Source organism: Pan paniscus, chromosome 11 (genome assembly GCF_029289425.2).
Source record: "Pan paniscus chromosome 11, NHGRI_mPanPan1-v2.0_pri, whole genome shotgun sequence".
NCBI lineage: Eukaryota > Metazoa > Chordata > Mammalia > Primates > Hominidae > Pan > Pan paniscus.
In genome coordinates this window covers 68,505,582-68,529,507 of record NC_073260.2, presented here as the reverse complement: position 1 = coordinate 68,529,507, position 23,926 = coordinate 68,505,582, and the positions used below count along the sequence as shown (strand labels likewise).

The following is a 23,926-nucleotide window of genomic DNA, read 5'->3' as shown; positions in this document are numbered from 1 at the left end:
ATTATTAATGGCTGATCAATTTCTAGAGTAGATAAGCTATACATATATATACACACACACACACACATACACATACATATATATACACACACACATATATATATATAAAATAAAGTGTGTCCTACAAATATGTGAGTGTGTGTGTATCTATGGGTAACCTTATATCAGAGCTTCCTGCAGTTTCAAGTTTCTGTAGAAGTCAAAGCTGTAATTCACCAACAGAGGCTGTTTCTTTGTTCTGGAGAAATCTGTTGAACAGGCCTTTTAGTTAATCAAATGTGAAGCACAGACCCCCGAAACAGATGTTTAGGAGACAGCTGTATGTTAACGACAGAGGTTGTCTTGTAATAATGTGAACAGAGCCACCCATTTCCCAACGAAGGAGCTCTTTGTCTAAGGTGCTTGTCAGACTCACCAGGGAAGCTTCAAAAACTGTATACAAAGTCTAAGCCTCCAGTTGCAGTTACCCTGATGTATAAGGTCTGCAATGGGATGAGGTCTATACAGATGTATTGGCAACATCTCCCCTAAGGTTTGAGATGCACAGTCCTCTAAAGCCATGTCTCAGAGACCAATACTCCTCTTCCAGATAGGGGTTTCTAGTACCTCCATGTGTTTGTGTGTGTGTTTGTGTGTGTGTGTGTATTCTTCTTCCTGGCAACTACTCATGAAAGAGAGGACCTCAGGCCCCCCAAAGATATCCTGCCAGTCAAGCTGGAGGAAAGACAATAAGAAGGACTTTGCTTGGGTTCCACACAGCCCATATAGACTGAGCTGTGGATGTCCCTATATGCTAGGCTTTTTTAAGATTGACAAGCTTTAACTGTGGGAAATGTACAGATTTGCTAAATTTAAAATATCTTGGTCATTATCCTGCTGAAGGCCACAAAGTCACCCAGGGAGAGAGAGGTGGGATGACACCTAAGAGGAGAGGGCATAACTGCTCTTAACTGGCCTGGTAGTGGTTATTCCTAGGAAAGGAAATGAGAACTGAGGGAAGTGAAGCTGAGGATGTAGGAACAGCCTAGGTCTCCTGCTAATCCTCGCTACTGATTTTGATTGCCTACTGTATTCAGACTTTGTGTACATTATTCTAATGCAACAGCTCTATCAAATAGGTCTTTGTTTTAATTAGGGCAGAAAAGAAGAGAAAGGAACAGAGGGAAACTTATTCACCTTCGTGTTTCTTGCACCCACAGTTTCTATCTGCCTTTCTCAACAGTCCCTGGAATAGCAGAAAAACAAGATTTCTCTCTGGTATGGTTTGGACTTGTGTCCTCACCCAAATCTCATGTCAAATTGTGATCCCCAGTGTCAGAGGAAGGACCTGGTGGGAGATGATTTGATCATGGGGCAGTCTTCCCCCTTGCCCTTCTCATGATAATGAGTGTGTTCTCATGAGATCTGGTTGTTTAAAATTGTGTAGCACCTCCCCCTTCTCTTTCTCCTACCCTGGCCATGTAAGACCAGCTGCTTCTCCTTCATCTTCTGCCATGATTGAAAGTTTCCTGAGGCCTCCACATCCATGCTTCCTGTAGAGTCTGCAGAACCATGGGCCAATTAAACCTCTTTTCTTTATAAATTACCCAGTCTCAGGTAGTTCTTTATAGCAATGCAAGAATAGACTAATACACTTTCCAAGCGATTTTCTGATACAAAATCACCCTCCCAGCCATTCTAACACAAGAAATGGGCTGCTCTTGGTAGCAGATGTGAGTTCTGTGCATTAGAAAGCCTTTCACCTTGTTCTCACTTAATAAATTGGCATCCTGACACAGATCAGTCTTTTGTATCAGGTGCCTTTTTTCTTTGGGGCATTTAAACTTACTGTTTCATCTGTTAAGAACATTGTTCTGTGCCTAACCCCTCAGTCCCCAATACCTATACACACATTTCCCCAGGGCACTCTTACTCATCCCTGGGTTACAGACTGAGCTCATTTTTCTCAAGAAGTCTTCCTTGATATCCCCACAAGGCCCCCCAGAGACCAAGGCCTCAGGTCTCTGGATCTCTGAGTCAGAGCTGTTTCTATTTCACTATGCTAAGGTTCTGAGTCAATGTCACATATGTAGGGGACACAGCTTTGTTCCAATCTGGGCAGCATGGTGCCTTCTGGGCTCTCACAGTCACTGTCAAACCTAGACACTGCATGTGGTGTGATGCCCCTTGGGCCACAGTGATGACTTAGAGAGCATGTGGTTTGATGAAGGAGCTCTACATGGAAAATCGAGACCTCTTGGTCAGATTGGTTCTGTTGCTGCACCAGGGCCTTTGTATCAGCTGTTTTCTCTATCTGGAGTGCTCTTTTCCCAGATATGTCCCCTCACTCCATTTACTTCATAGAAAAACATTTTCTGACCTTGTCAAATTTGTCACTTCTCCTCCTTCTTTCCTCCCTATCCCTTTATTCTGGCTTTCTTCCTAGTACGTATCACCATCTGACATTACATTGTTTATCACAGTCTCGTGACAGTATGACAAATGTAAGCTCCATGAGGGCAGGCACTTTGTGCTGAATAACCTGATATTCTCATCTCATAGGGTTGTGTCTGATAAATACGAATCAATAAACTTTTACTGAATGAATAAATAAATGGATGGTCTTTGCCTTTTTTCTTATCGAGAGATCTTAGGCTAGTCACATCACCTGTCTAGGCTTCAGTTTTTTCCATCAATGGGAGTGTGGTGGGGGGAGGGTAAGGAGGAGTTTATCCTGGCTTATATCCAAGGTCTCTCCAGCTGCAACATATACTTCTAAATGCCAGGAATATATAGATCTTTGCTCTCTTCTTGACGTCATTCAATGATTCCTTGGTCTTCTTTGAATAGGAATATCCTGATTATGAATCATCGCCATAAATACAAAGAAAAATGTTTGTGTGTGTGTGTGTGTGTGTGTGTGTGTAAGTGAAGCTGAAAGGGAACTCAGGGCCCCAAAGCCCTGGTGTCAGGCTACCTGCCACTGGAATATCAGGTGTCCCATTCACAGAGGCTATGTTACCTGCCAGCCTCAGAACTCTAACCCCAGAGAGCAGGGACCATGTCCTCTCCTCAACTCAGGGCTTTGCAGCTTAGGATATAACTAAGGATAAGCCTGACTATGAAAGACCTCTGAGGAGACCAATGTAACTACCAATCAAACCATGTTTGCTGGGATGGGGAGGGTGAGTGGAGGCTTAAGGTAGGGGTGGGGGCGGGGCGGGGAGTGGTGCATGGTTTTCAGCTACTTGGAAGTGGTGGGTGGATGCAGTCTGGGGAAAACCTCTGAAGATCCTGAGGAATTGAATTTTAAAATAAGGCCATTAACCATAGACCTTGTAAACAGAGACCCCAATGGCAGCACAAAGTGGAAGGGTAGAAATGCTGAGTGGACTTAACCAAGAGTTAAATCTGAAACCGCTCCAGAGAGCAGTGGCCTGTGGAGAAACCATGGAGGGCATTAAAGAATCAGAGGGAGAGAGAAGATAGGTACTGGACACTTAATGTCTTCTAATGTTAATGTCTTATGCGACTTCAGGCACATTATCTCATCTAACACCAGCAACAACCATGGCAGGCAGTTAATTTTTACCCATGTAAAGGTGAAGAACTTGAGGTTCAGAGATACAAAGCAACTTTTTTGTTTTTTAAGACAGGGTCTTGCTCTGTTGTCCAGCTGGAGTGCAGTGGCGTGATCATGGCTCACTGCAGCCTCAACTTCCTAGGGCTCAAGCAATCCTCCCACCTCAGCCTCCCAAGTAGGTGGGGCTAAAGGCACATGCATGCCACCATGCCAGGCTAATTTTTGCATTTTTCTTGTAGAGATGAGGTTTTGCCATGTCACCCAGGCTGGTCCCCAACTCCTGGGATCAAGTGATCCACCCACCCTGGCCTCCCAAGTTGCTGGGATTAAAAGTGTGACAAAGTGACTTTCTTAAAGTCAAACTGCAAAACCAAAGCAAAAACCTAGGCTTTCTGACTTTTAATTCAGTCCCTTTCCCTATATATCACAGCAATATTTTGCTTGTAATTTCATCATGATTCAGGAAAGCACGGCAGAGGGCCCTTGAATGGCTTAATTAAAGAAGACATCTTCAATTCTGTCTGTTTGTCCCTTTCCTGGGATTACTCTTTGCTCTGCCCCAACCATGCCCTGGTCAGGGCTACCATGTTCCTGACTGACTTTGCCTCTCTGTCTAGAGATTGGATCTGGGGCAGGCACCTGACCCAAGAAGGCCTGTTAGCATCTCTCTTGTGGGCCATAAGAGGTTGGTTTGTGCCAACACAATGACCTCATCATTGTGAACTCAAATCGAGTAAATCTGTGAGAGAAGTTCAAATCAAAATGTGGGACATCTCTCTTCATATTTCCTAGAAAGTTTTTTAATCAAATTTAACATCCATTCCTCTCAATGAAAACAGCCAGTCATGAAAAGACCACATATTATATGATTCCATTTATATGAAATGTCCAGAAAAAGTGAATTTTATAGAGACAGAAAGTATACTACTGGTTACTTAGGACTGGGGGGAACAGGATATAGGTAAAGGGTATAGGGTTTCTTCTCACATGATTAAAATGTTCTAAAATTGACTACGGTGATGGTTGCGAGTATCTGTGAATACACTAAAAACCATTGACTGGTAGACTTTAAATGGGTCAGTTGTATACTATGTGAATTATATCTCAATAAAGCTGTTCAAAATGTATTCTTGATTTTTTAAAAAATATCTTAATAAAACAAATGACATAATTTCTTAATGTTATTGTTGATCTCAACATCTTCAAGAGCATGTAAAACAGTTTTCATTAAATTTAGAAGTTTAGAATGTCTGTTATCACCACTTTAAATATTTTTCTAGGCTTTTTAGCTAAGCAATGACAAATATTTGAAAGAAGAATAATTATCATAGCTTCAAATATATGACTTATGCCTGGGGAAAAAAGTAGGATAACACCAAATATCCAAAACGTGCATGAATAGAAGAATCCATCAAATTCAAATAATTTTAAAGTTAAATAAAAAGCACGTTTAGGTATCATAGGTTTCTAACAATTTCAAAGTTGGATATGACTTTCATTTTACATAAACGTCACGGAGGCAGGAGGATCCTTTGGGACCAGAAGTTAGAGACTAGCCTGGGCAACACAGGCTAAAAAAATTTTTAAGGAAAAATTTTTAAGAAAAAAAATTTTCTTAAATTAGATGGGCATGGTGGCTTGTGCCTGTAGTACTAGCTATTTAGGAGGCTGAGGCAGGAGGATCAATTAAGCCCAGGAGTTTGAGGCTGCAGTGAACTATGAATACACAACTGCACTCCAGCCTGGGCAACAGGATGTCTCAAAACAAAACAAAACAAAACAAAAAAAGCCACGCAAGGGCAAAACCAATCAAGTGACCTCTTGAGTGGGATTTGTAGATTTCATGAGTAAGCAGTGACTCAAGTATTTGGATAAACTGAATCTAGCTAGTTGTCTACCCAACTCACATTTCTTTTTTTAAGTTTTGAACCCTATCACAGACACCAAAGAAGCCAACATCAACAGTTCCATGGTGTCAATGCCTGGATGTCTATAGCTCCAGGTCTCACACTCTTTATTTCCAGATTCAGCCTTTATTTCCAGATTTAAGTAATCCCACTTGATATGGTTTGGCTTTTTGTCCCCACGAAAATCTCATGTTGAATTGTGATCTTCAGTATTGGAGGAGGGGCCTGGTGGGAGGTGACTGGATCATGGGGGTGGATTTCCTCCTTGCTGTTCTTGTGATCGTGAGTGAGTTCTCAGGAGATGTGGTTGTTTAAAAGTGTGTAACACTTCTTCCCCCTACTCTCTTTCTCTCTCTCTCTCCTGCCACCATGTGAAGATGGGCTTGCTTCCCCTTCCCCTTTCCAACATGATTGTAGGTTTCCTGAGACCTCCCCAGCTATGCCTCCTGTATAGTCTGTAGAACTGTGAGTCAATTAAACCTCTTTTCTTTATAAATTACCCAGTTTCAGGTAGTTCCTTATAGCAATGTCAGAACAGACTAATACAGAAAATTGGTACCAGAGAAGTGGGACATTGCAGTAAAGATACCTGAAAATGTGGAAGTGACTTTGGAACTGGGTAAATGGGCAGAGGTTAGAACAGTTTGGAGGGATTAGAAGAAGACAGGAAGATAAGGGAAAGTTTGGAACTTCCTAGAGACTTGTTGAATGGTTATGATCAAAATGCTGATAGTGACATAGACAGTAAAGTCCAGGCTGAGGTGGTCTCAGATGGAGATGAGGAACTTATTGTGAGTTGGAGTAAAGGTCACTCTTGCTGTGCTTTAGTGAAGAGACTGGTGGCATTGTGCCTTTGCTGTAGAAATCTGTGGAACTTTGAAGTTGAGAGAGATGATTTAGCATATCTGGTAGGATAAATTTCTAAGCAACGAAGTAGTTATGATGTTGCCTGGCTGCTTCTAAAAGCCTATGCTCATTTGCATAAACAAAGAAATGACCTGAAACTAGAACTTATATTTAAAAGGGAAGCAGAGCATAAAAGTTTGGAAAATTTGCAGCCTAACCATGGAGGAGAAAAGAAAAATCCATTTCCTGGGGAGGAATTCAAGGCTGCAGAAATTTGCATCAGTAAAGAAGAGCCAAATGTTAATGGCCAAGACAATGGGGAAAAGGCCTCCAGGGCATTTAAGAGACCTTTGCAACAGCCCCTCCCATCACAGGCCTGGGGGCCTAGGAGGGAAAAATGGTTTCATGGGTCAGGCCCAGGGCCCAGCTGCTTTGTACAATCTTGGGACATGGTGCCCTGCATCCCAGCCACTCCAGCTCCAGCCATGACTAAAAGGGCCAAGGTACAGCTCAGGCCATTGCTTCAGAGGGTGCAAGCCCCAAGCCTTGGTGGCTTCCACATGGTGTTGGAGCTACAGATGCACAGAAGGCAAGAGTTGAGGTTTGAAAACCTCCACCTAGATTTCAGAGGATGTATAAAAATGCCTGGATGTCGAGGCAGGAGTCTGCTGCAGGGGTGGAGCCCTCATGACGAACCTCTACTAGGTCAGTGCAGAGGGCAAATGTTGGGTTGGAGCCCCCACACAGAGTCCCCACTGGGGCACTGCCTATTGGAGCCGTGAGAAGAGGCACACCATCCTCCAGACCTCAGAATGGTCGATCCACCAACAGCTTGCAACATGCCCCTGGAAAAGCCAAAGACACTCAATGCCAGCTCATGAAAGCAGCCATGGGGGCTTTACCTTGTAAAGCCACAGGGGCAGAGCTGCTCAAGGCCTTGGGAGCCCAACCTTTGCATCAGCATGCCCTGGATGTGAGACATGGACTTGCATGGAGCCTGCAGACCCTTTGTTTTGGCTGGTTTCTCCCTTTTGGAGCAGGAGCATTTACTCAATGCCTGTACCCCCATTGCATCTTGGAAGTAACTAACTTGCTCTTGATTTTACAGGCTCATCGGTGGAAGGGACTTGCCTTGTCTCAAATGAGACTTTGAACTTGGAATTTTGAGTTAAAACTGGTATGAGTTAAGATTTGGGGGATTCTTGGAAAGGCATGATTGTGTTTTGAAATGTGAGAAGGACACAAAATTTGGGAGGGTATGGGAGGGAATGATATGGTTTGGCTCTGTATCACCACCCAAATCTCATGATGAATTATGAGATTCATCTTCAGTATTGGAGGAAGGGTCTGGTGGGAGGTGATTGGATCCTGGGGGTGGATTTCCTCCTTACTGTTCTTGTGATAGTGAATAAGTTCTCATCTGACTGTGTAGCACTTCCCCCTTCTCTCTCTCTCTCTCTCTCTCTCTCCTACTGCCATGCAAAGATGGGCTTGCTTCCCCTTCACCCTTTCAATACAATTGTAAATTTCCACAGGCCTTCCCAGCCATGCCTGCTGTACAGCCTGTGGAATTGTGAGTCAATTAAACCTCTTTTCTTTATAAATTACCCAGTCTTGGGTAGTTCTTTATAGCACTCTGAGAACAGACTAATACACTCCTTAACTGAATTGGTAACATATCTCATCTAATTTAAGACACCATTATTTGGGGTATCACTAAGAAAGACTAACTGGTGCCAATTAACTGTGAGGTGCCATTGAGTATAAGATACATCCCTATTTCAGAGGTATAAAAATGTGAGAGAAAAATAAGGTACATCTTAGGATAAATAAAATTACATTGGTGGGTGAACATCTTTTAACCCTAGGAAAATTTAGAATCAAGTCTTCTGAGATCCCTGGAGTTCTACTAGTATTCCTTACTGGATACAGGTTTTAATTTTGGGACTATTAAAAATTAGGTATTAAAAAGTTCAAGGGAATCAAAACCATGATATTAACATTTTGGTGTTTGGAAAGACCCTATATATTTGGAATCGTTTGTGTTTGTAATATTGATGAGAGTTTAACCTAGTAGTATGACAGTCTTTTAATTCTGATTTAAAAATACAATTGAATTATGAAGTTAGACTTATGGTACTATGTTGAAATCCTACCAAGTTCATTCATAGTATTAGAACATCTAAGAGAACTTCAGATTCCCCTTATTTACAAGGTTGATTTATTGTATTTATACTAGCTATTTAAGTGCTCAGGAAGATTTTTTTGTTTTATTGAGCAATTAAAATATTTAAGAATAATGTAAAATATATCAAATTGATTATGTTTGAAGTATTGAAGCAGTTTGATTAACTGAGTCTTTAAACAGACCAAACAATATTTAAATGTTCCTTAAAAAGGGACTGTTAACAATTGCTACATTAATAAATAGAATGTAAAGTTCTGTAAGAACTAGAGCAATAATAAATTGCAAACAATGTGCTTCAACCAAAAGTAAACTTCTGAAGAGTCTTTTCTGCAAGTAAAACCCTCCCTCAAAGTTACCATAAAGCTCAACAATTCAGAAGGGCTCATGACCCTAGCTGGCCAATCAGAGTCCTTGCTTCGAATTCTTCAAATTGACTCTGGGAAAAAGGGTTGGTTTTCTCTGGTAGTGAGACCTTGCAGTCTAAGGTCTTGCAAGCTGTCTCTGGCTTTTTCTTGGGCTGTGTGGAGGAATCCACTCTGTATGGAGAATGAAGCTGACGGGCAGAGAGAAATAGAGGTAAGACTCAGAGAAAGAGAAAAAGAGATTGAGAGAGAGAAGGTGTGTGTGTTCTGGTGGCCTTCAAGTCCTGGTTCCAGCTGTTCCAGCTGCACATCACACTTCCTGCAGTCAAGTTGTTCAATTCTTCCTTTAATTACATTGAATATCTCAGTATCTTTCCAACAAATTCTTCCTTGCTATCTACTTTGATTTGGATTTATGCCTCTGGCCACAAAAACATTTCAGTATTCTCAGACATCATAATAAATTCAGGTATTGTTGTATAGCAGGAAGACCTCAGCTCACAGAGGAGGAGGTGCATTGTAGTCAATGTCACCAAGTTGTTAATAATGATTAGTCTTGAGAAATTCTGCAGAAAGAAAAACTGTTAATAGTCACAGATAAGAAGGGCAAATATTATGGAGTCTCTTCAGAGTCTTAAAAGACCTATTGAGACCAGGCACGGTGGCTCACATCTGTAATCCCAGCAGTCTGGGAAGCCAAGGTGGGTGGATCACTTGAGCTCAGGAGTTTGAGACCAGCCTCGGCAACATGGCCAAACCCTGTCTCTACAAAAAATACAAAAAATTAGCTGGCCATTGTGGATCTGCCTGTAGTCCCAGCTACTCGGGAAGGCTGAGATGAGAGAATCACTTGAGCCTGGGAGGTGAAGATTGCAGTGGGCCAAGATTGTGCCACTGCACTCCAGCCTGGGTGGGAGAGTAAGACCCCCAAAAAAGAAAAAAAGGCCTATTGATTGCAGAAAGAGAATTCTGACATATGCTACAACATAGATGAAGTCCTTATACTAAGTGAAATAAGCCAGTCACAAAAGGACAAATATTGTATGATTCTACTTATATGTGATACCTAGAGTAGTCAAATTCATAGAAACAGAAAGTAAAATAATGGTTACCAAGATCTAAGGTGGGGGAAGGGGGAGCTATTATTAAACAGATTTAGAATTTGAGTTTTGCAAGATGAAAGAGTTCTGGATATTGATTACACAATAATATGAATGTACTTAATACTACTGAACTGTACACTTAAAATGGTTAAGATGGTAAATTTTATGTTATATTTTACAACAATACAAATGTTTAGAAGCCAAGCGTGGTGGTACATGCCTGTAATCCCAGTAACTTGGGAGGCTGAGGCAGGAGGATCACTTGAGCCTAAGAGCTTTAGGCTGCACTTTGATGATCTCACCCATGAATAGCAACCACACTCCAGCCTGGGCAACCCTAAAAAACAATACAATTTTGTTTTTAATTTCAAATAAAAATTCAAAGTGTTTGTACCCATAACCCTCCTTTGTAAGAGAAGTCAACAAAAAGTATCCATCTTACCCCTCTCTCCCTTTCTCCCACTTCCTCTACCCAAAGGCAAGCGATACTCAGTCTTTTCTTTTACCAAACATACTCCTTGTGGGTACATTGTAAAACCACACATCTCCACCCTCTTGATGTTGGAAATTGTTATGTGACTTGATCTGGCCAGTTAAACATCACTTTGGAGCTGATGCTTTAAAAACCAGGGAATGAATCACCATCACCTCTCATCTTGTCTTGACTCCTTTATTGTTTGACCTATGTTGACGGATGCCTGTCACTTAAAACTGAAAGAATACGGTATAATGGAGGCAGTTAGCTCCTGCAGAAATGATGTGGTGTGAAAAAGTGAACAAAGTTCTGTGGAGTGGCTCACTGTGTGCAAAAGGAGTCTGGTGGAGGGAGAATCAGAAGAGCTGACGTCTATTCTTGTCCCTGCCACTAGCTGCCTATGTGGCCTGAAGTAGAGCAGTTTTCCTCTCTGGATCTCAGAGTCCACATCGGTAAAATGTGAGGCCTGGGTCAGGTGTCAAAGGATCCTCTTGGCCATAAAAAGCTAAGACTTTGTCTATACTGTTAGTGTCCTGACATAAATATTCCTTCCTGAAGAAGGCACAGGGACCTATACCTAATGCTGGCTTCATTGTAAACACTATCCTCATCTCTCCTAAATTTTCTTGACAACAGCATAGAAGTTAATATGTATATCTATTTCCTAGGGCCTTTATAATAAATTACTACAAACTTCATTACTTCCAAGAACAGAAATATATTTTCTCACAGTTCTGTAGGCCAGAAATATGAAATCAAGGTGTTGGCGAGGCCATGCTCCCTCCCAAGGCTGTAGGGGTGAACCCATTCTTGCCTCTTCCAGCTTCTGGTGGTGCTAGGTGTTCCTCGGCTTGTAGCTGCATCACTCCAATCTCTGCCTTTATCTCCACATGACCTTCTCCTCTGTGTGCCTGTGTCTTCTCTTCTGTCTCTTGTAAGGATACCTGTTGGATTTATGGTCCACACAGGTAATCCAGGATGATCTTATCTCAAGAACCTTAACTTAATTACCTCTGCAAAGATCCTTTTCCAAATAAGGTTACATTCACAGGTTTTAGGGATTCAGATGTGAACACATATTTTGGTGACGGTGGGGCACCATTCAGTCAGGAAAGTATGTGTGAAGATCATGTTAAAAAGCTGTAAAAGAAGCGCATGGCTTAATATATGTTACAGGCACCACCGAAATGATCTATAAAGAAGACAGAAAATAAACCATCACCAGCTAGATATTCCCTTCCTCCACTCTGTCATGTTAATAGCCCACCTGGGGAAAATTCCAGAGCTAAAAAAGTAGCCAGGTGGCTCTTTTTTTGTTGTTGTTTTAAACAAAAGATCTCAAAGTGGGCCATATCGCCCATCTCATTGTTTGCTCCTTCCACATAAGTGCTAATGTGTTTGATTATATTCTGCTCCAAATTCCACTACAACCACTAATATAAGGCACATACAGAGAATTAACTGTGTCCAAACAGTTCTTTCCTCGTGCCCTCATTCTTCTTGAATTTTAAATGCCTGTTGAACAGAAGCATTAGAGTGTTTATTTTCTGAAAACCATCTGGAGAGTAATCACCTTGTCTTTTCAAAGAAGCTATACTGTGTCTGGTTTTTCCATTCCAAAAATAACATAGAAATTCTTAGAGACAGTCATGTGGCAGAGAACCAAGAGCTGGAATGCAAAGCTTTTGTGTTTCTTGTGGAAGGCCTCTTGAGTACTTAAGTAGTTACATTCCAGCTTCACAGGGAAGCTGAAGAGGGGCAAATGCAGTAAGGAGAGTACTTGAGGCAGGCCTGGTATTTCTCTTCCATGAAATGCCAAGTTTGGTCATGTCCTGGAGAAGTTAGGGTGCCCTACAAGAGGTGTTGGTACCGCTGTAGTCTGTGAGGCTACCTGAAGGGAGACCACGTCTTCCCAGAAATCTAATCACCAGCTGCCTACAACTTCCCCAAACACCCACCTGAACACTGTTTTACTCCTGACCACCCTCACTCTGCAGAATCACATGACAGCCCAACATTGTTACTTCACCTAGTGGCAAGTATGCAGATCAATTTTTTCCATTCCCTTTCCTACCGTAGTCTTTCTGTCAGAGATGTTTGAACCAGAGCAACTCCATCTCGAATAAGAACTGGGTAAAATAAGGCTGAGACCTACTGGGCTGCATTTCCAGGAGGTTAGGCATTCTAAGTCACAGGATGAGATAGAAGGTCGGCACAAGATATAGGTCACAAAGGCCTTGCTGATAAAATAGCACCAGGTAAAGAAGCCAGCCTAAACCCACCAAAACCAAGATGGTGATGAAAGTGACCTCTTGCCGTCCTCATTGCTCATTATACGCTAATTATAAAGCATTAGCATGCTAAAAGACACTCCCACCAGTGCCATGACAGTTTACAAGTGCCATGGCAATGTCAGGAAGTTACCCTATATGGTCTAAAAGGGGGAGGAACCCTCAGTTCCAGGAATTGCCCACCCCTTTCCTGGAAAACTCGTGAATAATCCACCCTTTGTTTAACACATAATCAAGAAATAACCATAAGTATCAACAGTGGAACAGCCCATGCTGCTGCTCTGCCTATGGAGTAGCCATTCTTTATTCCCTTACTTTCTTAATAAACTCGCTTTCACTTTATGGATTCAACTGTAATTCTTTCTTGTGTGAGATCCAAGAACCTTCTTGTAGGGTCTGGATTGGGACCCTTTTCTGGTAACATCTTCCTGGTGACCATGAAGGGACAATACTGAAGAGACCCCTGACCCTAAGGAAATAGACTGCAGCACCAATGGGCCAACTTTGGGTAAGTGTTGGGGTACATTTTACCCGGGTAAAGATGGGATTGGGTTAGAGGCCCAACTTAGAGGAGTTAGAGTCTCAGTCCTAAGACAGTGTGGGTTAAAGGACCCTCTTAATAAAAGGTAAGGATGCTTGACCGGACTTGGGTTTGAGACGCAACTTAGGAAGGTTAGAGTTCTTCCTAAGATTTAGGGGGTTAGAGGCCCCTGTCAGTAAAGTCCCACTTGGCTAAAAATGGATTTGGCATTACAGGATGTTAACCATTATTCTCTTTGGATTAATTTGCCTTGCACTCTTTGCTGATGGCTGTGCGTAACAGGATTAGACATGTACAGGATCATGAGACATAAGAGTCTTTTCCTCCCCAAAAGGGGAAACTTGAGAGCTGATGGAGCTGCTGGAAAAGATCCCTTCACAACTGACAAGCGGCCACCTAAACTTTTGATTCAGTGTCGCTGCAATGGGTCTTTTTCTGGCCTCCCTGACCTCTTTGCCTCCCCACCCTGCTACCGGCAATGCTTTTCTTCCTTTCTCTCCTTTCTCTTTCTTATCTTTTCTGTTATTCAGGGCGATCATCTTGCCCAGAAACATCATGTTGAAACTCTTGGTCAGAGGTTGGATGAAAGCTGACAGGGTCCATCCAAGAGCAAGTTTGAGCCTTGCCAGTTCCATTTTGGGTGCTGAGTGGAGTGGCGACTATAGCAAACCTGGTATACTTTGTGCTATAAATTTGTGTTTCTGTATCGGTCTGTCATAAAGAGGAGTACCTTAGGATAGAACATGGGCTTAGGACCTCAGTAACAAACTTTGCTGCAGGTCCCTGAAACAGAAAAAGCTGGATGAAGTTTCCCTCTCGTCTTGTTTCATGTCCTTGGGAGCTTGATGTTTTAACCACATGGTGGTATTTTCTCTTGGTCTCCATCATCCAGCAGACAAGAAACATGGAGTTCATGTCATAGTTAGCCCTAAAAATTATCTTGAGCAGTTAAAAGCCTTTGCAAGCTCTAGACTTCTTCTAGGAAGAGCAATGGAAACTGCCCATTGCTGTAGCTTAGTGACTAAAGCTTTGTCTTTTCACAATGACAGCCTGAGTCCAGGGTTCAATTCCTGGCTTAGGGGATGAGTTCTTTCTGGTTTGATATCTGTGTGACCTTTACCATTTGTTGATTCTCTTCCCATCCACAAACTGTCTGGAATTTTCCTTTTCTGAGCACCTAGGAGGTTACCTTTGGTAAAGTTCAAAACCCAGAAATATTGGCCATTTGGCTTGGATAAAGTCAGGTAATAAGAGATTTAAAAGAATTTTTTTTTAGAGTGCTATGGTTAAAAGTCAGTTTAATTAAAAGTGGATATTCAAGCTGTAACAGCTGGATCTCCTTGGGAAAAACAGAGGAAGCTCCATAGACCTCATTTTGGGGGAAATCTCTGTTTTTCTCATGGAACCCTAGGAATGGAAAGCAGATAGACCCCTCTCAAAGTCTAAGGCTCTGCTCTATTTTGCATTGCATTATCTGACGGTTTTGACTTTTGGGGATTTCAGAAATTGCTTCATATTATGAGAGAAATTTGGTGTGTAATAACTAGGTGGGAAATATACTTTTGGGGATAGCTTATTTTTGCAAACAAATCAGTCCTGTTATGATTTGTCTTTAGTAAAAATGGGAAAGTAGAGAGAGAAAAAAATTGTTTCAAGAACCTATTAGATTCTAGTCTCATCAGTTGTTTTTAGGTTTATTTCTGCAATTGAGACTAACTCTGTTTATTCCTGTGAACCAACCAGTGATCTCTGGCTGCTGCTCAGAAGAAACAAGAGGGAGGGATGGGTAATGTAAAACTCTGGATCAATATTCTAATTCTGAGCCTCTAATGGAATCAGCTAGCAACCACATATCAGCTTGGTTTCAACAGTTTCCCAGTTCATGGTAAGCCTTCTTATTTAGTTTACTTAGGATAATTTTGCTCATTTTTCTTTATTGTTGTAGGATATATTGCCATTGAACTCTTTGCGTAGGAATGCAGGATGTGCTTACTCAATCATGTCATTTACAACAACATGGATTCAGCTGGGGGCCATTATCCTAGGTGAATTAGTGCAGAAACAGAAAACCAAATACCACATATTCTCACTTATAAGTGGGAGCCAAATATGGGGTACTCATGGGCATAAAGATGACAATAATAGAAACTGGGGATTACTAGACAGGGAAGGGAGGAAGCGGGGCAAGGGATGAAAAACTAACTACTGGGTACTATACTCAGTACCAGGGTGATAGGGTCATTCATACCCTAAACCTCAGCTTAACACAATCTGGCCAGGTAACAAAACTGCACATGTACCCCTGAATCTAAAATTTAAAAAAAAAAGAAAAAATGCAGGCTGGGCATGGTGGCTTACGCCTGTAATCCCAGCACTTTGGGAGGCTAAGGCAGGAGGATCACCTGAGGTCAGGAGTTCAAGACCAGCCTGGCCAACATGGCAAAACCCTATTTCCACTAAAAATACAAAAATTATCTAGGCATAGTGGCGGGTTCCTGTAATTCCAGATACCCAGGAGGCTGAGGTGGGAGAATCACTTGAACCCAGAAGGCTGAGTTTGCAGTGAGCCAAGATTGCACCACTGCACTCCAGCCTGGGCAACAGAGCAAGACTCCATCTCAAAAAATAAAAATAAAAATAGAAAAAATGCTGGAAAAAAATAAGATAAAAAGACAAGCTATAGACTGTGAGAAGATTTGCAAATCATGTATCTGATGGAGGACTAATATCCAGAAAATATAAAGAACTTTCAAAAGTCAACAAGAAAATGTCAATCTAATTAGAAAAATGAGCAAAAGATATGAAGAGATATTTCACTGAAGAAGATATACAGATGGTCAATAAACACATGAAAAGATGTTCAACATTATTAGCCACTGGGGAAGTGCAAATGAAAATCACATTGCAATATTGCTACACAACTACAGAACAGCTAACATAAAAAACAGGGTCAACACCAAATGCTGATGAGGATGCAGTTAACTAGATCACACATACATTGCTGGTGGAAATGTAAAATGGTACAGCCACTATGGAAAATAGTTTAGTAGTTTCTGGAAAAACTAAACACACAACTACTGCACAACCCAGCAACTGCACTCTTGAGCACTTATTGCACTGAAATAAATACATATATTCACACAAAATCCTACACAGGAATGCTTGTAGCAGCATAATTTGTACCTCCAAACTGGAAACAATCCAGATTTCCTTCAGTGGATGAATGGTCAAACTGTGGTACGTCGATACCATGTGGTATACTACTCAGCAATAAAAAGAAAGGAATTATTGTTGATACACACAACTTCTCCAGGGAATTATGCTGAGTGGAAAAAAGCCAATCACAAAAGATTATATACTGTGTGATTCTATTCATGTAACATTCTTAAAATGACAAAATTATAGAAATGGGGAAAAGATGAGTGGTTGCCAGGGGTAAGAGTGGAGGGAGGATGTAGATACAGTTACAAAAAAGCAACAAGAGGCCAGGCGCAGTGGCTCAGGACTATAATCCCAGCACTTTGAGAGGCTAAGGCTGGTGGATCACTTGAGGTCAGGAGTTAGAGACCAGCCTGGGCAACAGAGTGAGACTCTGTCTCAAAAAAAAAAAAAAAAAAAACAACCCAAGAGGGACACTTGTGACGGAACTGTTTGGTATCTTGACTGTGATCGTGGTCACCTGAACCTACACATGTGACAACACTGCATACAATAAAACACACACACTCACACACATACACACACACACACACACACACAGATGAGTGCATGAAAAACTGGTAAAATCTAAGATGGATCAATTGTACCAATATCCATTTTCTGGTTGTGATATTGTTCTATAATTTTGCAAGATGTTACCATTGGATGAAACTGGGTGAAAGGCATGTGGAATCCCATAATTGCATGTGAATCTCAATGAGCTCAAAACATAAAGGTTTTTTTAAAAGGCAAGTCTAATCACAGCCAATAAGCAGAGGATTCAGGTTAAGGAAACATTTGTGTTAACAAAAAGCAAAGGGTATGAATTTCTGAAGTCAGACTGGCCTCATTGGATGGAAGTAGCATGCGAAGAAGTGTCCAGAATGATCTTTGCCACCCAATCTGGAAGTCCCTAGGTTTAGCATGACATATTACTGACTTGAGATCAAGTCTACTAGGTAACTCTTTTTCCTACCCACAGGAAGGGGTGAATGAAGAAAATGCTCTGAAATGACAGGAGCTGCTGCCTCCCTCAAAGCCCAGGGGCTGAGGCTGCCCTCTCCTTCCCTGGGTGGGTAGTTCTGTTCTGTCTTATGTAGGTTTTGCAGCCTCCATCCCCTCATTCAGCTCCTCCAGTTCTGGGGACCTGCACAGCCCATTCACACACATTACCCTGCACTGGAAGGTGGGCCCATCTACAAGCTGGGCAGGCGGCCTCGTATAGTTCTCTCTACCTCGCCATCTTCCATCCTAGAGGGATCTAGGTATTTACTACGTTCTGAGAAGGAAAAGGTGACCCATCCCTCAGCTAGGCAAGCACACATACACAAAACCTCCAAGAATGTTCTATCACTTATTTAATTCAACTCAGGCAATATAATCCAACCCATATGGGTTGCAAGGTGTGAGGCTTCTCTCTATAAGCCTTGAGAAGTGCCAGGCTCAAGGAATGGGATGCAGAGTAGTAGGAAGAAGGATGGACAAGACAACCACAATAGAAATCACTAGAAGGTTTTTGTAACAGGGGAGCTTGTGGGTTGAACAGCAAGTGTCAGAATTTCTTAGGAAATTAAATTCACATATCAAAAGTAAACTTTTTAAAATCAACATATAATAATTGTACATATTTATGGGGTACATAGTGATATTTTGATATATACAATGCATTGTGATCAGATAAGGCTAATTATCTTACCCTATTATTTCTTTGTATTGGGATTATTCAATCATTCAACATTCTCCTTCTAGCTATTTGCAACTATACATTATTGTTTACTACAGTGGTATAGAATGCTTAAAAAGTACACTTTTTTATCAAGCAAATTCACCAGAGTTGTAACAGTTTACATACAGGCATGCCTTTTTTATTGCACTTTGGAGATAATGTGTTTTTTACAAATTGCAGGTTTGTGGCAAGCTGGATTGAGCAAGTCTGTTGGCGCCATTTTTTCAACAGCATGTAGTCACTTTGTGTCTTCGTGTCACATTTTGCTAATTCTTACAATCTGTCTCGTGATTTTTTGGGGGGCACCATGGGGGGGCACCATGAACCACACCTATACAAGATGGCAAACTTAATCAATAAATGTTGTTTATTTTCTAACTGCTTTACCAACTTGCCATTTCCCATCCTTCTCCCCCTCACCAGGCCTCCTTATTATCTGAGACAAAACAACACTGAAATTAGGCCAATTAGTGGCTCTCACCTATAATCCCAGCACTTTGAGAGGCTGAGGTGGGGGAATCACTTGAGCCCAGGAGTTCAAGACCAGCCTGGGCGACATAGTGAGACCCCCGTCTCTACAAAAAAAAAAAAAAAAATTTTTATGGAGTCTCGCTCTATCACCTAGGCTGCAGTATAGTGGTGTGATCTTGGCTCACTGCAACCTCCGCTTCCCAGGTTCAGGCAATTCCCCTGCCTCAGTCTCCCAGTCTCCTGGGATTACAGGCACGCACCACCACATCCAGCTATTTTTTTTATTTTATTTTATTTTTAGTAGAGACGGGATATCACCATGTTGGCCAGGCTGGTCTTGAACTCCTGACCTCAAGTGATCTGCCCACCTCAGCCTCTCAAAGTGCTGGGGTTACAGGTGTGAGTCACGGCACCCAGCCAAAGTTTTTTTTTTAATTAGCCAGGCATGGTAGTGCACACCTGTAGTCCCAGCTTCACAGGAGGCTGGGGCAGGAGGATCACTTGAGCCCAGGAGTTCAAGGCTGCAGTGAGCTATGATAGCACCACTGCACTCCAGCCTGAGGGACAGAGCCAGACCCTGTATAAAAAGTAAAATAAAAATAAAAATAAAAGAAAAGAAAAAGAAGAAGAGAAAAAGAAATTCGTCCAAGTAATATCCTATAATGGCCTAAAAAGTGTTTGAGTGAAAGATTCAGGAGAGTTGCATGTCTCTCACTCCAAATCAAAAGCTAAAAATGAAGCTTAGTGAGGAAGGCGTGATGAGCCAAAATCTAGGCCTCTTGGCCAAACAGCTAAGTTGTAAATACAAAGGAAAAGTTCTGAAGGAAATTAAAAGTGCTGCTCCAGTGAACATATGAATGATAAGAAAACAAAATGGTCTTATTGTTGATAAGGAGAAAGCTGGAGTGGTCTGGAGAGATGATCAAACCAGCCACAATATTCCCTTAAACCAAAGCCTAATCCAGAGCAACCCCTAACTCTCTTTAATTTTATGAAGCCTGAGAGAGGTAAGGAAATTGCAGAAGAAAAGTTTGAAGTTAGCAGAGTTTGGTTCCTGAGGTTTAAGGAAAGGAATTTCCTCCAGAACATAAAAGTGCAAGGTGAAGCAGCAAGTGCTGTAGAAGCTGCAGCAAAGTACCCAGAAGACCTAGCTAAGGTAATTGACGAAGGTGGCTACACTAAACTACAGAATTGTGTTATAGATCAAACAGTCTTCTCTTGGAAGAAGATGCCATTCACGATTTTCATAGCTAGAGAGAAATCAATGCCTGCCTTCAAAACTTCCAAGGACTGGCTGACTCTCTTGTTAGGGGCTAATGCAGCTGGAGACAAGCCAATGTTCTTTTACTATTTCAAAAATCCTGGGGCTCTGAAGAATTATGTGAAATCAACTCTGCCTGTGCTGTGTAAATAGAACAACAAAGCCTGGATGGCAGCACATCTGCTTACAGCATGGTTTACTAAATGTTTTCAGCCCACTGTTGAGACATACTGCTCAGAATAATAAAAAAGATTCTTTCAAAATATTTTTTACTGCTCATTGACAATGCATCTGGTCACTCAGGAGCTCTGATGGAGATATACAAGGAGGTTCATATTGTTTTAATGACTGTCAACACAACATCCATTCTGCACCCATGGATCAAGGAGTAATTTCAACTTTCAAGTCTTGTTATTTAAGAAAGACATTTTGTAAGAGTATAGCTGCCATAGACAGTGATTCCTCTGATGGATCTGGGCAAAGTAAATTGAAAACCTCTAGAAAGGATTCACCTTTCTAGATGCCATTGAGGACATTTGTGGAAGGAGGTCAAAATAGCAACATGAACAAGAGTTTGGAAGAAGTTGATTCCAACCCTCATGGATGGCTTTGAGGGATTTAAGACTTCAAAAGAGGAAGTCACTGCAGACGTGGAGGAAACAGCAAGAGAACCAGAATTAAAAGCCTGAAAATGTGACTGAACTGCTAAAATCTCATGATAAAATTTGAACAGATCAGAAGTTGCTTCTTATGGTTGAGCAAAAAAAGTAGTTTCTTGGAATAGAATCTAATTCTGGTGAAGATGGTGTGAACATTGTTGAAATAACAACACAGGATTTGAAATATGACATAAACTTAGTTGATAAAACAATGACAGAGTTTGAGAGAATTGACTCCAATTTTGAAAGAAGTTCTACTGTGGGTAAAATGCTATCAAACAGCATCGCATGCCACAGAGAAATCCGTCATGAAAGGAAGAGTCAATCGATCTGGCAAACTTCGTTGTTGTTTTATTTTTAAAAATTGCCACAGCCTCCCCAGCTTGTAGCAGCCACCACCCTGATCAGTCAGCAGCTATCAACACAAAGCAAGACCCTCCACCTGCAAAGATTACAACTCACTGAAGGCTCAGATGATCATTAGCATCTTAACAATAAAATATTTTTAAGATATGTACTTTTTTTTTTTAGAGATGGGGTCTTGCTCTGTTGCCCAGGCTGGAAGGCAGTGGCATGATCATAGCTCACTGCAGCCTTGAACTCCTGGGCTCAAGCGATCCTCCTGTCTCAGCCTCCTGAGTAGCTAGGACTACAGGTGCGCACCACCACACCCAGCTAACTTTTTGTATCTTTTGTAGACAGGGCATCTCACTCTCATCCAGGCTGGAGTACAGAACCACAATCATAGCTCACAACAGCCTCAAACTCCTGGGCTCAAGTGATTCTCCCACTTTGGCCTCCCACAGTATTAGGATTACAGGTGTAAGCAACTGGGCCCAGCCTGGTTTTTCAGACATAATGTTACTGCACACTTAATAGACTACAGTATAGTGTAAACATAATTTTCATGTGTGCTGGGAAACCAAAAAATTCATGTGACTGGCTTTAGTGTGATATTTGCCTTGTTGTGGTGGTCTGGAACTGAACCCTCAATATCTTCAAGGGATGCCTGTATATTGAAGCTTGCGCCTACAGATGAATTTTTTAACATGCAGAATTTTCATTTGCTCAAACTATAAGTGTTTTTTCTTCAAACTTGGTGATTTTGTGAAGTCACCACAATAAAAATGTCTACGTGATGGGCCCATGCAGAGAGCTGAGGAAAATCATGTACAGACCCCTTTGCACAACCTGCTCCTGACCACCCAAAGCACAAAAGGTGGGTCCCATGTGAAAGTGCTGCTTTAAGGGGGCCAAGTGGAACCAACAATGTGATTCCCATGCCCCTTGTGAGGGGCAGGACGGGAGCCATCGCATTTGCTGGTAGCCAGTTATATGCTCTTTGATTCAACCCAGTATCTGTTGTAGAAGAGGCAATGGCCCCTTTAAGACCCTCATTTCAACCCTCGGAAGGCCCAAAGACAAATTAATACCTGTTGGTCAGTCTTCTCCAGCCAAGCTTTTTAAGATCAGAGTCCTTTCAAGAAGATGTTCTGCTTTGATTGTGCCCGGCCCCTAGAGAACCTTTTGCTTCAGATCCTCCCGGTAATGGGTGGTGTCTGGTCATTCTCCCCCCACCGCTCAGAGCCCCATAGGCGATGTAGGATCAGGCCCTTCAAAACAGCAAGTGTGCAGGGCAGAACAAAATGCCCAAGTCTGGCCTCACATTGAACTTTTCTTAATGACTACTGATCTACAAAACACTGATTAAACAAAATTAGAAAACAAAAAAAAATGGTTTCTGTTGTGAATTTTGCATGAAAACGTTTTTGTTCACGTTAATGAAGGTGGCAGAAGAAAAAATTGCTATGGTTTTCCACTCCTGTAAACATATCTGCTCTGGTTCCAAATCTTATCCCTTCCACGGCTGGGAAGATAACAAAGCAATTTAGGGCCTACTAGAGAAAGTAGACTTGACCTTGGCACAAATCTCTTTGTCAAGAGACAGAGAGGCTGAGCCTTCTCTGAGCAGTGTCTTTGAATATCTTAGTTGACAGTATGATCAAAGCATTGCAAGACTGCCAGTTCCAAGACAACTATGCGGTTCAGGGGGTTTGCCTCACAGACTATGCAGGAGCCTGGGCCAATACAATGTGCAAGAAAGGAACTAGCTCACAAAAGCTGAATTTAAGGCTTGCAAGACCCAGGGACGCGATCTAGGTAAGGAGTTGGCACAGCGTTTCATAGACAAGTCCCTGAGGCAAAGTGAGGTACTTCTTGTCAAAGGTATTGCTGTGGAAAATAATAGCCAGGGAGCATTGCACTGTTTGCAATCCATTTGATGACCTAAAACATTGTCTTTGAGCAATGTCTGGTTGTCTGGGAGCTATGTACCCTGATGGCACTCTCCTGGCCATTCCTGGAGATTCCTTAATTACCTTTACATCTTGGTTACTCCTTTGAGAGACACACTCAGAATGAACCTCTTGAAACCACCTATTGTTTTTATTGCAGGAGTGATTTTGAAGGTATTGTCCCTTTTATATCACACAAGGGCCTCCTGGGAGTGATAAGAACAGAAGTTCCTGGAAAGTTTCTGTTTCTCCTGATAGCTGGGATTTTTTTATTCTAATGATTGTGTGGCTCTTGTTATTGATGCCATTGTCTACTTTGGTTTCAGCTGCTGAGAAGTTCAGAGTCAAACCTGAATCTCACCTCTGCAAAGAGCACAGGACTCCATGGCAAACGTTGTATATACGCAAGTCATCCCTGGCACCACCTTGATTTACTGCACCAGGCTTTCTTCATTGTGATGATGTTCTGTCTCTTTTCTAAAAAAAAAATAAAAATAAAAATAAAATAAAAAAAATCCTGTTTTACTGTGCACATTTCTGCAAGCCACAAAAATACTCCTTGGGGGATAGATAACATATAAACAAGTGAACCAACAAATCAGACAGGTAATTGGCAGAAATAACTTGGTTTAAAATACTTTTACCCACTTTTTGGAGTTGGGGGAGGAGTAATCTGGCCTTGTCTGTCTTTAAAAGGCTGTGTTTGCAAACTAACATCTGCTATGTTGAGTGAAGAACGTGTTTATAAATGACCGTTGGTATTTTTAACTTCCGATGAAGGCGACTACTGGCCTTCGTCCAAGTGATGTTCCACGAAGAGCTTCTGCTGAGTTCTACAAGAGCACTCTGGGAGTGTTTCCCAAGACAAAGCTGACTTCTAGGTAGCTATGGGGAGCACCTGGGCTGCGGTGAAAATCAGCAGGAAGGACTGGAAGAGCCAGAGGTCTGTGTGGGAAGTGTCAGCCCCTTCCTCCTGCCTCCTTCCCTTGGTCGGTGTACATGCTCCACTTTCTCCTGTGGGACTTACTTTTCTCATCAGAAA

The 23,926-nt window shown here is 41.8% G+C and overlaps 1 long non-coding RNA gene across 1 annotated transcript; it reads left to right on the top strand.

Annotated features, from left to right (window-relative positions):
• Positions 1-13,039: 13,039 nt before the first annotated feature.
• On the top strand, positions 13,040-23,403 carry LOC130540489 (uncharacterized). Its single transcript, XR_008954459.1, has 4 exons — positions 13,040-13,242; positions 13,806-13,948; positions 15,019-15,160; positions 23,211-23,403. It is a non-coding gene; the product is annotated as an uncharacterized LOC130540489 (long non-coding RNA).
• The last annotated feature ends 523 nt before the right edge of the window (positions 23,404-23,926 follow it).